This window comes from Meles meles, chromosome 3 (genome assembly GCF_922984935.1).
Source record: "Meles meles chromosome 3, mMelMel3.1 paternal haplotype, whole genome shotgun sequence".
NCBI classification, from domain to species: domain Eukaryota; kingdom Metazoa; phylum Chordata; class Mammalia; order Carnivora; family Mustelidae; genus Meles; species Meles meles.
In genome coordinates this window covers 156,316,047-156,328,158 of record NC_060068.1, presented here as the reverse complement: position 1 = coordinate 156,328,158, position 12,112 = coordinate 156,316,047, and positions in this window count along the sequence as shown.

The window sequence follows — 12,112 nt, the reverse complement described above, 5'->3', positions numbered from 1 at the left end:
AAAAGTTATGTACACACCATACTATAGCCTATTAAGTGTGCAACAGCATTCTTTATGATGAAAGAAACATACCTTAATCAAAAAATGCTTTCTTGCTAGAAATGCTAACCATTTTCTGAACTTTCAATGAGTCGTAATCATTTTGCTGGTGGAAGGCTTTGTCTCAGTATTGATGGCTGCTGACTGATCAGGATGGTGATTGCTGAAGGCTGAGGTGGTTGGGGCAATTTCTTAAAATAAGACAACAGCAAAGTCTGCCCCATTGATCGAGTCTTCCTTTCAGGAGGGATTTCTCTGTAGTGTGTGATGCTGTTTGACAACATTTTACCCAGGGTGGGATTTCTTTGAAGATTAGAGTCAATCCTCTCAAACCCTGCTGCTGTTTTATCAAAACGTTTATGTAAAATTCTAAATTCTTCATTGTCGTTTTAATCATCTTCACAAGGAATTGATTCTATTTCAAGAAACCAGTTTCCTTGCTCATCCGTAAGAAGCAACTCCTCATTTTTTAAAAGCTCTATCATGAGTGGCAGTAACTCCGTCCCATCTTCAGGTTCCACTTCTCATTCTAGTTCTCTTGCCATTTCCATCTTATCTGCACGTAATCCCTCCAGGGAAGTGCTGAACCCTCAAAGTCATCCATGAGGGTTAGAATCAATTTCTTCCAAACTCCTGTTCATGTTGATATTTTTACCTCTTCTCGTGAATCAGCAATGTTCTTAATGGCATCTAGAATAGTGATTATTTTCTGGAAGGTTTTCAATTGACTTTGCCCAGATGCATCTGAGCAATCACTCTCTATGGTAGCTGTAGCCCTACAAAACGTATTTCTTAAATAATGAGACCTGAAAGTCCAAATTACTCCTTGATCCATGGGATGCAGAATGGGTGTTGTGTTAGCAGGCATTATTATGGCATTGATCTTATTGTACACCCCCATCAGAGCTCTTGGCTGACTAGGTTTGTCAATATTTGAAAAGAATCTTTTTTTCTGAGGGGTAAGGCTCAGCAGCAGGCTTAAAATATTCATTAAACCAAATGTTCTGTCACCAGGACTTTGCTGGTCCACTTGAAGAGTAGAGGCAGACTATATTTAGAATAATTCTTAAGGGCATCTAGAATTTTCAGGGTGGTAAATGAACATTGACTTCCACTGAAAGTCACCAGCTGCCTTAGGTCTTAGCAAGAGAGTCAGCCGGGCCTTTGAAACTTTGAAGTCAGGCATTGATTGTCTTCTCTTCTCTGGTTATGAACATCCTCATCTCTCAATATGATGCTATTTTGTCTGCATTGAAAATCTGTTGTGTAGTGTAGCCACCTTCGTTAATTAACTGAGTTTGATCTTCTTGAGAACTTGTAGCTTGTCCATCAGCACTGGCTGTTTCCCCTTGCACTTTTATGTGACAGAACTGGCTTCTTTCCTTAAACTTCATGAACCAACCTCTGCTAGCTTCACACTTTCCTTCTGCAGCTTCCTAACCTCTCTCAGCCTTCACAGAACCGAACAGAGTAAGGACCTTAACCTGGATCAAGCTCTGGTTTAAAAGAATATTATGGTTGGTTTAACCTTCTGTCCAGGCCACTAAAACTTTCTCCACATATCAGCAGTAAGGCTGATTTATTTTTTTATCGTCTGTGTGCTCACCAGGTTAGCACTTTTCATTTCCCTCAAAAACTTGTTCTTTGCATTCACAACTTGGCTAACTGTTGGGCATGGCTTTCAACCTATCTCAGCTTGCAACATGCCTTCCTCACTGAGCTCCATCCTTTTTAACTTCTGATATAAAGTCGGAGACAATAACTTTTCCTTTCATTTGACCGTTTAGAGGTCATTGTAGCGGTTATTAATTGGCCTAATTTCAATATTGGCCTGTCTCAGGGAATGGGGAAGCCCAAGGAGAGGGAGAGAGAAGGGGAAACAGCTGGTTGGTGGACCCACTGGAGCACAAGACATTTATCGTTAAGTTTGCCATCTTATATGGGTGCAGTTTGTGGTGTTGCAAAAACAATTACAATAGTAATTTCAGAGCTCGCTCATCAGAGATCACCGTAACAAATATCACGATAATGGCAAAGTTTGAAATATTGCAAGAATTACCAAAATGTAACTTTGCTAGACATGAAGTGAGCAAATGTTGTTGGAAAAATGGCGCCAATATATCTGCTCATTGCAGGGTTGTCACAAACCCTCAGTTTGTCAAATACACAGAATCTGCAAAGTGCACTACAGTGCAGTGAGATACAATAGGGTATGTCTGTATCCTATCTGATCTGCCATGTCCTCAAATAAAGATGTGATGGAACTGGGGTGGGGGGGCTAATCCTTTGGCAAAATGAGAAATGGAAAAAAATTTAAAAAGAGAAATGCACATGATTTTATAAATGTCTGGCCATAGTCTTGAAGTTAAGGGAAAACAGTGGCTTTGATCTCTATCTGAAACTAAACATTTGTGGAAAATTCTTATTCTTGGCAAAGCACCTCCATCAGACCTTTTAAGAGCTAATTTACAGAGCTAACATACATTCTCCAACATCAATTAGCCACTTTCAATTACATTAATTTCAATATTTAAATATAAAAGAATAGGGAAAAAAGGATTTAATTTTCTCTAAAATAAGCTAAGAAAAGTAAGAAAGAGCAATTTAGTCATACAATAAAATTGTTTTTATATTAATTAATTTTTTTTAAGATTTTATTTATTTATTTGACAAACAGAGATCACAAGTAGGCAGAGAGAGAGAGAGAGAGAGAGAGATAGAGAGGGAAGCAGGCTCCCTGCTGAGCAGAGAGCCCGATGCGGGGCTCGATCCCAGAACCCTGAGATTATGATCTGAGCCGAAGGCAGAGGCTTTAACCCACTGAGCCACCCAGCTGCCCTCTATTAATTAATTTTTAAAGGTTTTTAAAATTTAAAATATTGTTAACTCCTTATGAATTTTAGAGGTAGAAAAATTAAGTCCATAGGCCTGTGATACTAAGATTTTGTGACCAGCACTGGAAGAAGGACACTGCACTCTATTCATTCATCCATCATTCAGAGTCTATCTTTGTATTCATGTCATGTTCCCAGAAGGCTTGGAGGTGTGCTAAGTTCATGGAATGAGCTGTGTCTTAAACGTTTATGAAGAGGAAAAGTGAGTTTTTCCTCATGATTTTTACTGGCCTCCTTAATATTCTTCCTTGATGTGCCTCAACATCCCAGGCAGGCTCTCACCTCAGATCTTTGCACTTATAAAACACACATTCTCTTCTGGGATAACCATACGGCTTAAGGGATTATAATCTTCCCATCTTCAGGTCTTTGTGACACATTCCTTGACCACACAATCAAAAAATTCCTGTGCCCCCTCTACTTAGGCCATGTTATCATAAATTTAGCTCCCTCCTCTCCTGTTTTCTTTATTCCGTAACACTTTGTATCAGTTAATGTGGCCGAGATTCCACTTGTTTAAAAAAAATTGTCTAAGTTGTAGGGGGTCACAGTTTTTTGTCTGGTTTGTGTCCTGCTGTTTTCTTTTGGATCAAGGGCTGTATCTAGCACAGAGGAGGCAGTCCATGGTCCAATGAATGAATGAATGAACAAGAGAAATATATTCCATACTATATACTGTGAAATGATCAAACTGTCTTATCAAGAGTTACAATGGGGTTAGGGACGGAAGTTCCGTGATGGAGCCTTCATAGAAGGCATCTTGGAGAAAAATTTCTATACAATAAGGGGTCTGTTCTCAGTTTTCTGAGTAAGGAAGTAAGATTCTTCCCATGACAAGGGACCTAAAATCCCGTCCCTTGTCAGTGTGCACAGAGAGAGGCCAGACTCATCAAACAGAACACCCAGATGAGACAGAGGGAGTCAGACTACAGGGACCACAGTACTGTGTGAACAATTCTGGAGTTGATGTTCAAATATTAAGATCTTTTAGTGATTCATTAAAAAAGAAGTAAGAAAATAAGAAGAAGGAGAAGAGAAGGAGGAGGAGAAGTAGAAGGAGGGGGAAGAGAAGGAGGAAGAAGAGGAAGAAGCAGAAGCTGCCAAGATCCCGCATCTACTAGACAGACTGCCCAAGGCCAGAGCGACATGAGATACCAGAAGGAAGAAGAACTAATCTCTGCGAGGAATATTTCCTTTGCTACCCTAGTCATGAAATGTTCCTCGGTGAGGAGGCACTAAAGACTGATTGATCTAACATTCTTTGAAGGTTTATAATGTATTTTAAAGCCTTGATTAACATCAACTTCACAGATTTATGTGATAACAAAATAATTTAAGTGAAGAGCTTGTCACAGTGGCCGGTACTCTTTCTATTAGTTTCTTACATCCCACCTTGTAGGGTTTCTGATCTGTCAGGAGGAATCATGGGAAATCTTGAAATGGCAAAGTGAAAAAGAAAAAAAAAACTGCCAGGTTATCTGTGATATCCATTGTCTTTGAACTATTTTACAACTCTGTAAATTGAGGAAAAGCACAGTAATGCAGGTTATTCTTGTCTATAGAAATGCAAATGATTTTTACCCAATTGATTAATATCCCAATAATTTTTCCCATTATGTTATGCTTCTGTTAAGGAATTCATTTTAGCATTTCTTTTTTATTTTATTTATTTATTTATTTTTATTTCTTTTCAGCGTAACAGTATAAATTGTCTTTGCACCTATCGCCTTTATATTTCTCTGCCCTTTGGATTCTCCCTTGAATGGATTGTGACTTGTTACAAGTTCCCTTATTAATGAACAGTTTAAACAAAATTTTGACAAGTCTCCATCTTATATTTTATGAGGATTATGACTTTATTGTTACTATGTCCTCACCGTATAAACTGTGGATTCAGTCTTATGCAGCAAGTCATTTTCTTGTTTTTGTCAACATTCTACGTGTGTGCTTCTTTTAATAAACCTTCGGAGACATTTAGTATGTTAATTTATGTTAATAAAAACTGCTCAGTACTGCCACTGAAAAATATATAAATAGAAGAAAATGGTAGGAGAGGAAGTTGGACTGATGTGTGCTAGGGAATGCCACAGGAAGGAAGAGTGGAAGGACCCGAGGTTGTGAAAGGTGTGTCATGCCAGATAAGAGTTTGGATTTGGTTCTGAAGGCTCTGGACTCCATTTGAACCATAAGGACACCCCTGAAGGCTTCCTACTAATTTAAAGAAATCACAGCTCTCTAGAATGTTCTGTTACATTTTTCTTTCCGAGAAAATAGGGTGCCAAGGATTTGGTAACTTATTTATAGCTTAAAACCTGTTGCAAGTTACCAGACTGGTGATGGCAAACATCTCAAGTATTTGCCCTCCTGATTTCATGCCTATCACTGGTATCCCGATATTAATCAGGATAGATTGTTCATGGAGAAAAAGAGATACTGGAAGTATGTGGACCAGACATCCCTGAGAGAATTAAGATTTGGATACCCAGAATGGGCAAGAATAGACTAGACTATTCCAGAACTATTTCCTTAGCTGCCCTTGTCATCAGTAATTTTTTTGGTAAAGAAGGACTAAAATTCATATTAAGCCCTTTTAAGGTTTATAACTTATGTGTACATATATGTATGTGTTTTAAGGTCTTGATGAACACTTTCTTTATATTATGGGATAATTCAAGAAGATAATTTAGTCAAAGAGCTTATCACAGTGACTAGCCCTATGATTGTGACTACTATTTTATTAACCACATCCCTTCCCATCCCTCAAAGCAGGAATTTGTCCTTTCTCTGTTTGAGTGCATCACATGTTACATAAGCAAGGTACAAACACACAATTCATATGGGAAGGGGAAGATTTTGAAACACTTGCTATTAATTAGTTTACAAGATTCCACCAGGAGCAGGGTTCTCTGTAAAATTCCTTAGCTCACGATGCAGGAAAATCTGTAGATATATGGTACAGTCCACCCTGATTTTTAGAGCATGATCCAAACACGTGGCTCGCTTAAAATGAACTTTATTGTTGTTGTTTTTAATCTCAATGATGCTCTTGAATCAAGGCTTTGAAATGTTGGCACTGCTCTTAAAATCACGGTTGTGAAATGTGTAACTGCGTTTCAGTTAAAATAATTGATTTGAATGGAGTCAGAAATGGAAGGCAGGTGACTAAGTCCACATGGCATCAAGCCTCCCCTGAGCTTCTGTAATGGTCACTTCCTGACTGTGTTAGACGTGGGGCAACTACCTGGTAAATAAGTCTCAACTCCCAGTTCTAACAAACCAAAACTCAAGCTCCACAGCTGTGAAGCATGTCCCATACTTTGAGGGAGAACTCTGGAAACATTCCAGAGGTAAACAGAAAATGCTTCTTCAAAAGGGGGCAGCCTAAACTAGGTGCTATACAGGAACATGAAACGGTAGCAAGATGACCTCTGGACAAGTGAAGACAAAGCACAGAGTCCCTGGCATCTTACTGAAGTAACTATGTGAAAGAATCTTCTAGCTGGAAAAGAAGAATGTGGGCCATGTCCATTCAAGTTTCCTCTTGCCCATGGAGTGCCTTTCCTAAGAGAGATAGCCCATCACTGGAGGTGTAACAAGACCAGGAACCAGAAACCTGGGTCATAGTATCGTTACTTAAATATGTTCTTTTGTCTGTACATTTGAACCCTGTATCTAATTCCACCATGCGAGCAACCTGAAAGGTAGTTGTATATATCAAATACAGTGCAAATTGATCCAAGTATAACAGTAACAGTTGCTTAATGCTCTGAGCTCTTCCCTCCCATAAATCTCTCAACAATCCCATGAGAAAAGCATTTATTATTTCCAGTTTATACCTGAGATTACTGATGTTTTGGGAGCCCAATTCCAGACCCCATTGCTTGATCCCTATTCTCTTGTTGCACTGGCCTTGGGGGAAAATGTAACATAACCTCCAGACGTTATCAAACTAAGTCTAAGCATTTAAAAAATAATACTCCTTGGGATAAATCATACACATTAAATACAAGTAAATATATATTAAATACAATGTGTCCTTTAAAATCTTTTTCTTTGGATTGCCTGGGGGCTCAGTGGGTTAAGCTTCTGCCTTTGGCTCAGATCATGATCCCAGGGTCCTGGGATCGAGCCCTGCATTGGGCTCTCTGCTCAGTGGGGAGCCTGCTTCCCCCTCTCTATCTCTGCCTGCCTTTCTGTCTACTTGTGATCTCTGTCAAATAAATAAATAAGCCTGGGTGGCTCAGTGGGTTAGGCCGCTGCCTTCGGCTCGGGTCATGATCTCGGGATCCTGGGATCGAGTCCCGCGTCGGGCTCTCTGCTCGGCGGGGAGCCTGCTTCCCTCTCTCTCTCTCTGCCTGACTCTCTGTCTACTTGTGATCTCTCTCTGTCAAATAAATAAATAAAATCTTTAAAAAAAATAAAAAATAAAAATAAAAAAAATAAAATCTTTTTCTTTGATTCAATTACAGGCTATATATTTTCATGGTAGGTGCCCAGCAATGTAGACTGTGTCTCAACAAAAATTCTAGAAAATGATCAGAATTCTCACCAGCAGTGTCTAAAGAGAGCAGTTTGATACTAATAGTTAACTTATTGAACATACACTGACAATAAGCCATTGTCCCAAGTTCTCTGTATGTGTTAACACAGCAAGTATTCACAAACTGCCTGTAATACTGGCTTTATTATTATCTCCATTTTACAGATGAGGAACTGGAGGCACACAGCTCACTCAGGAAGTCAGGGGGCATAGCTTAGAGACCCCCTGGCTCTATGGTCTCTGTGCTAGAGTACCACGCTAGCTAGCCCTTATTAAGAATCTTGAGTCTTGTCTATTTCCCCTAAGAGTGTCATTAGCAACTCTTTTTCACAGCCTAATCTCATGCTCAGTATTTACATCTGTGTGCAGAGCTTTTTTGGGTTCTGGCCAAGAGTTTTCACAAAGCATATGTTATTTGATCAAACATCCCCCTAAAGAAGCAGAGCAGTTGTTGGAGTCTCAGTCAAGGAAAATGCAAAGCTAGAAATCATCATTTGCCTGAGGTTATGCAGCTAAAACGAGGCAAGAATAATTAGAAGCCAAGTCAGCCTGTTCCTTGTCTGCATTACGATGTTACTTGAATGTGACTAACAACAAGATAGCACTTGTTTGGAGCTCCCATATGTCCAGTTTTTAGACTAATCAGATTCTAATTCAGGGAAATTCCCTCCTTGCCAAAAACCAGAGCAAGAAATCTATACACAGGCCTGGTTGCCGAGACCCCCTGGCAAAAAAACATATTTCTTGTGTCTAAGTTAAAAGCATACTCTACGCGTGGTTTACAAATGTATCAGGAAATAGTGGGTCCATGTGCTGGGTTAGTTTCTAGTTCTGTTCTCCCTAGGGAAGTGTTTCCCAAATTTTAATCATTCCCCTAGCCACCTTTGTGATTTTTGCTTCATCAATATATCACCCAGGCTAGTTTACGTAATATGCTTTTTCAGTAAGCCCACTGATTTTATTTAGCCCAAGCAATAAACTCTGGTGTTAAAGGTTTGCTATGTGGGTTGTATTTTTTTCAGGCATGCATTAAAATAAATATAAAATTACAAAAAAAAATATTGATCTGTAAACCACCTGCCATCATCTTGTATAAAAAATAAACATTTATTGAGCACTTACTAAGTGCCAAGTACCCTTTAAACCACTGCACATGTATCACCCAGTTAATTCTCACAGCAACGGTATCAGCAGGTGTTTGCCTTTTATAGATGAGGAAACTGAGGCACAGAGTTTTGTTCATCTGCAGAAGAGCGCCGAGCTAGTCAATGGCAGAGCTAGAGTTATGAATCCAGGTGGCCTCATGAAATGTGTCTGGGTGTTTAACAGCCAGTGGCTTCCATTGTGGACCAAGCTGGATTGCATGTGGGGGTGCGGTAAGGGGGAGACAACGCCTGGAATTATGGGGCATCCTGGGAAAACACCTGATTCTATAAACCCAGGTTCATACTTAAGAACTGAGAGAAGCAGAGTTTCTATGATGAAGTACATAAGGAAAAAGGTACTTTATGACTGTATAGAGCCAAACTGACTGAGACTTAACAACTTATTATGGGAAGGAATGGAGAATTACTGCGTTAGTTGGTTACCCAAGAACATACCACTAACTGAAGTCAGGGAATAAGAAGTTTCAAGTGGGAGGCTATGTGCTATCGTGAGTGCTGTGAAGTGTGTAAACCTGGCGATTCACAGACCTGTACCCTTGGGGATAAAAATACATTATATGTTTATTAAAAAAAAAAATTTGGAAGGGGAGGCGAACCATAAGAGACTATGGACTCTGAAAAACAACCTGAGGGTTTTGAAGGGTCAGGGGTGGGAGGTTGGGGGAACAGGTCGTGGGTAATAGGGAGGGCATGTTTTGCATGGAGCACTGGATGTTGTTCAAAAACAATGAATACTGTTATGCTGAAAAAATAAATAAAATGGAAAAAAAAAAAAAAAGAAGTTTCAAGTGGACCAGGAAAAGGAGGGCTTGGCAGTAGAGGAATGAACCATACGAACTCAAGGTTTCCTTCATCCTATCATGCTCTTAAAGCTTATTTGTCCCTATATTAACACACAAAGCTGCCTTTCTTCTTGAACAAGTTTAATGAGCTGGAGGGAGAACTGTGCAGCACTTGATACAGAAATGTGGTAGGAATTCATTCTGACAAACAGGAACAGACTAGGGGAATCAGAGGTGGTTAAATACTTTATCAACATAAAATTGTAACTTACCTAGAGGACAGGAGAATCTGAGATTTTTGCCAATCCTTTTGCCTTTCTGTGGGGCGAAGCAGGAGCACTGGTTGCTGAGTGTTTAGAGCATCATCGGGGGGTCTCCATGAGTATCTGGGGGCCAGGTTATAAACCTCTGCACTTTCGTCCCAACTACTATGTCAAAATAAAGCTAAGCACAATTCTCATTTGACCCTAGGCATGGAAACTGCAACAGGTACATGAATAGGGGATTCCCAAAATGTCACCTCTGAAACTCGCATTCTGTTTCTATCTAGCTGATATCTTCAGAGAGTTAAACCTATATTTCCTCATTGACATGTATACATATTAGCTGTGTGCCCATGGACATGGTGGAATTTTCAGAGACTGAAATGGCATTATTTAACGTAATCATCATAATTACCTCCTATCAATGATACTGTTATCTCCACTTTATAAATGGAAAAACAGGCTATGGGAGGTTTAGTACATTGCTCTCAGCTAGAAAGTAGTGGGGTTGCAGTTTGAATCTAGGCCTATGGGACTGAGGAAAGACAACTGTGAACCTTTTCTACTCCTTCATTGAGACGTAGAGTCTAACTTCCCTTCCTTGAGGCTGGGTTAGCATTAGTGACTTTTTTAATGTAAAGAATGCAATGAAATTTCTGAAGCTCTGTCATAAGGCAGCTTTGGAGCTTCTGCTTGGGCCTCAGGGAAACCTTGTTCACAGGAAATTCTCTTTCAGGACACTCTGCCTTAGAAACCAGCCACTGTGCTTTGCAGAAGGCTGGGTGGCCCCGTGGAGAGCCTCATGTGGAGACTAACTGTGGCCTACAGCTGAGAATCCTCGCTGAGCTCCCTCCCAGCCAGCGGCTGGCACCGATGGGCCAGTGATGTCACTGAAGCATCCTCATCCTCACGAATGATTTCTAGACCAGTTGAGCCTTCAGAAGATTGTAGCCTTTACTAATGTCTGATTGAAATCACAGGAGGGACTCCAGGTTCATTTCCTAGGCCTGCTGTAACAAAGTCTCACACCCTGGGTGGTTTCAAACAACAAAAATTTGTTCCTTCATAGTTCTTGAGATTAGGAGTATGAAATCAAGGTGTTGGAAGAACCACGCCCCTTCAGAAAGCTCTAAAGAAGAGTGACTCCTAGCCTCTTCCAACTTCTGGTAGCTCTAGAAGTTCCTTGGCTTGTGGCAGTGTAGCTCCAATCTCTGACTACTTGTATCTTCACAAGGCCTTTTGTGTGTGTGTGTGTGTGTGTGTGTGTGTGTGTGTGTGTCCTCACCTTTTCCTTCTAAGGACACCAGTTGTTGGTTTTGGGGCCCACTGTAAATTCAGAATGATTTCATGTTGAGATCCTGAACCAATTATATAGTGAAGATACCATTTCCAATAAGGTTACATACTAATGTTCTAGGTGGACAAGAATTTTGGGGGACATTGTTTGATTGACTACCGGCACCTAGCAGGAACTGTTGAGTTGAGCTCTTTCTGAAGTTCATCCATAAGCTCATAGTCGTAATAAACTGGTTATTTTGAGCAATAAGTTTGGCAGCAAGAGAAGACCATGTCTTTCCACTTTGCTATGCTGCTTCTCTTCATAGAGTCTGCAACATGGAAGACTTGCAATACATATTATAGGCAATAGATATTTTAGAAACCATATTTAAAATTTGCAAACACTTGCATTCTTTATTTACCTTACAGAAAAGTAGATTTGTGAACTAACAAGTATAATACCTCATGCATGTAGGCATCAACATATGTTAACTTTTTTGTACTCTTAATTGCTAGAACCACAAAGATTTATTTAATTGTTTCTTCTCAAACAAAAAGTCTTAATTCTGTCTCTATACACTTGAGCTAAGTGTCTAAACATAAAGATATGTTTTCTTTGCATTTGCTTTTGTAATTTCTTGGGGCCACTCCAAAAGTTTAGACAGGTTCTTGGCATGGACTCTTAAGAACACATCCTGGTGGTTCTTGCATGGCTGAGTCAGCTGGGTGTCCAACTCTTCATTTCCGCTCAGGTCATGATCTCAGGGTTGTGAGACTGAGCCCCATGTCAGGCTCCTTGCTGAGCATGAAGCTTGTTTAAAATTCTCTCTCCTTCTTCTTCTGCCCCTACCCAGCCCCCCACTCTCCCACCCTGCTCTCTCTCTCTCCAGAAACAAAAACAACAACACAACAACAAAAACACATCCTGAACTATGGAAGGATATAGCTAACCTGGCATCAGCCCCCTACATGCTACCAGTTTTGCCAGAAGAAAGGCATGCATGTAGGTGATGTGTGTAGGTGAATGTGTATTCACATGCACTGCACTACAATCAGTCACAGTCATTACTGCAGCCACTGTGTTCATTACCATAATTAACTAAGGCAGAGGTGGAGAATTTTCAGCTTATTGGATATATCTGTCTTGGAG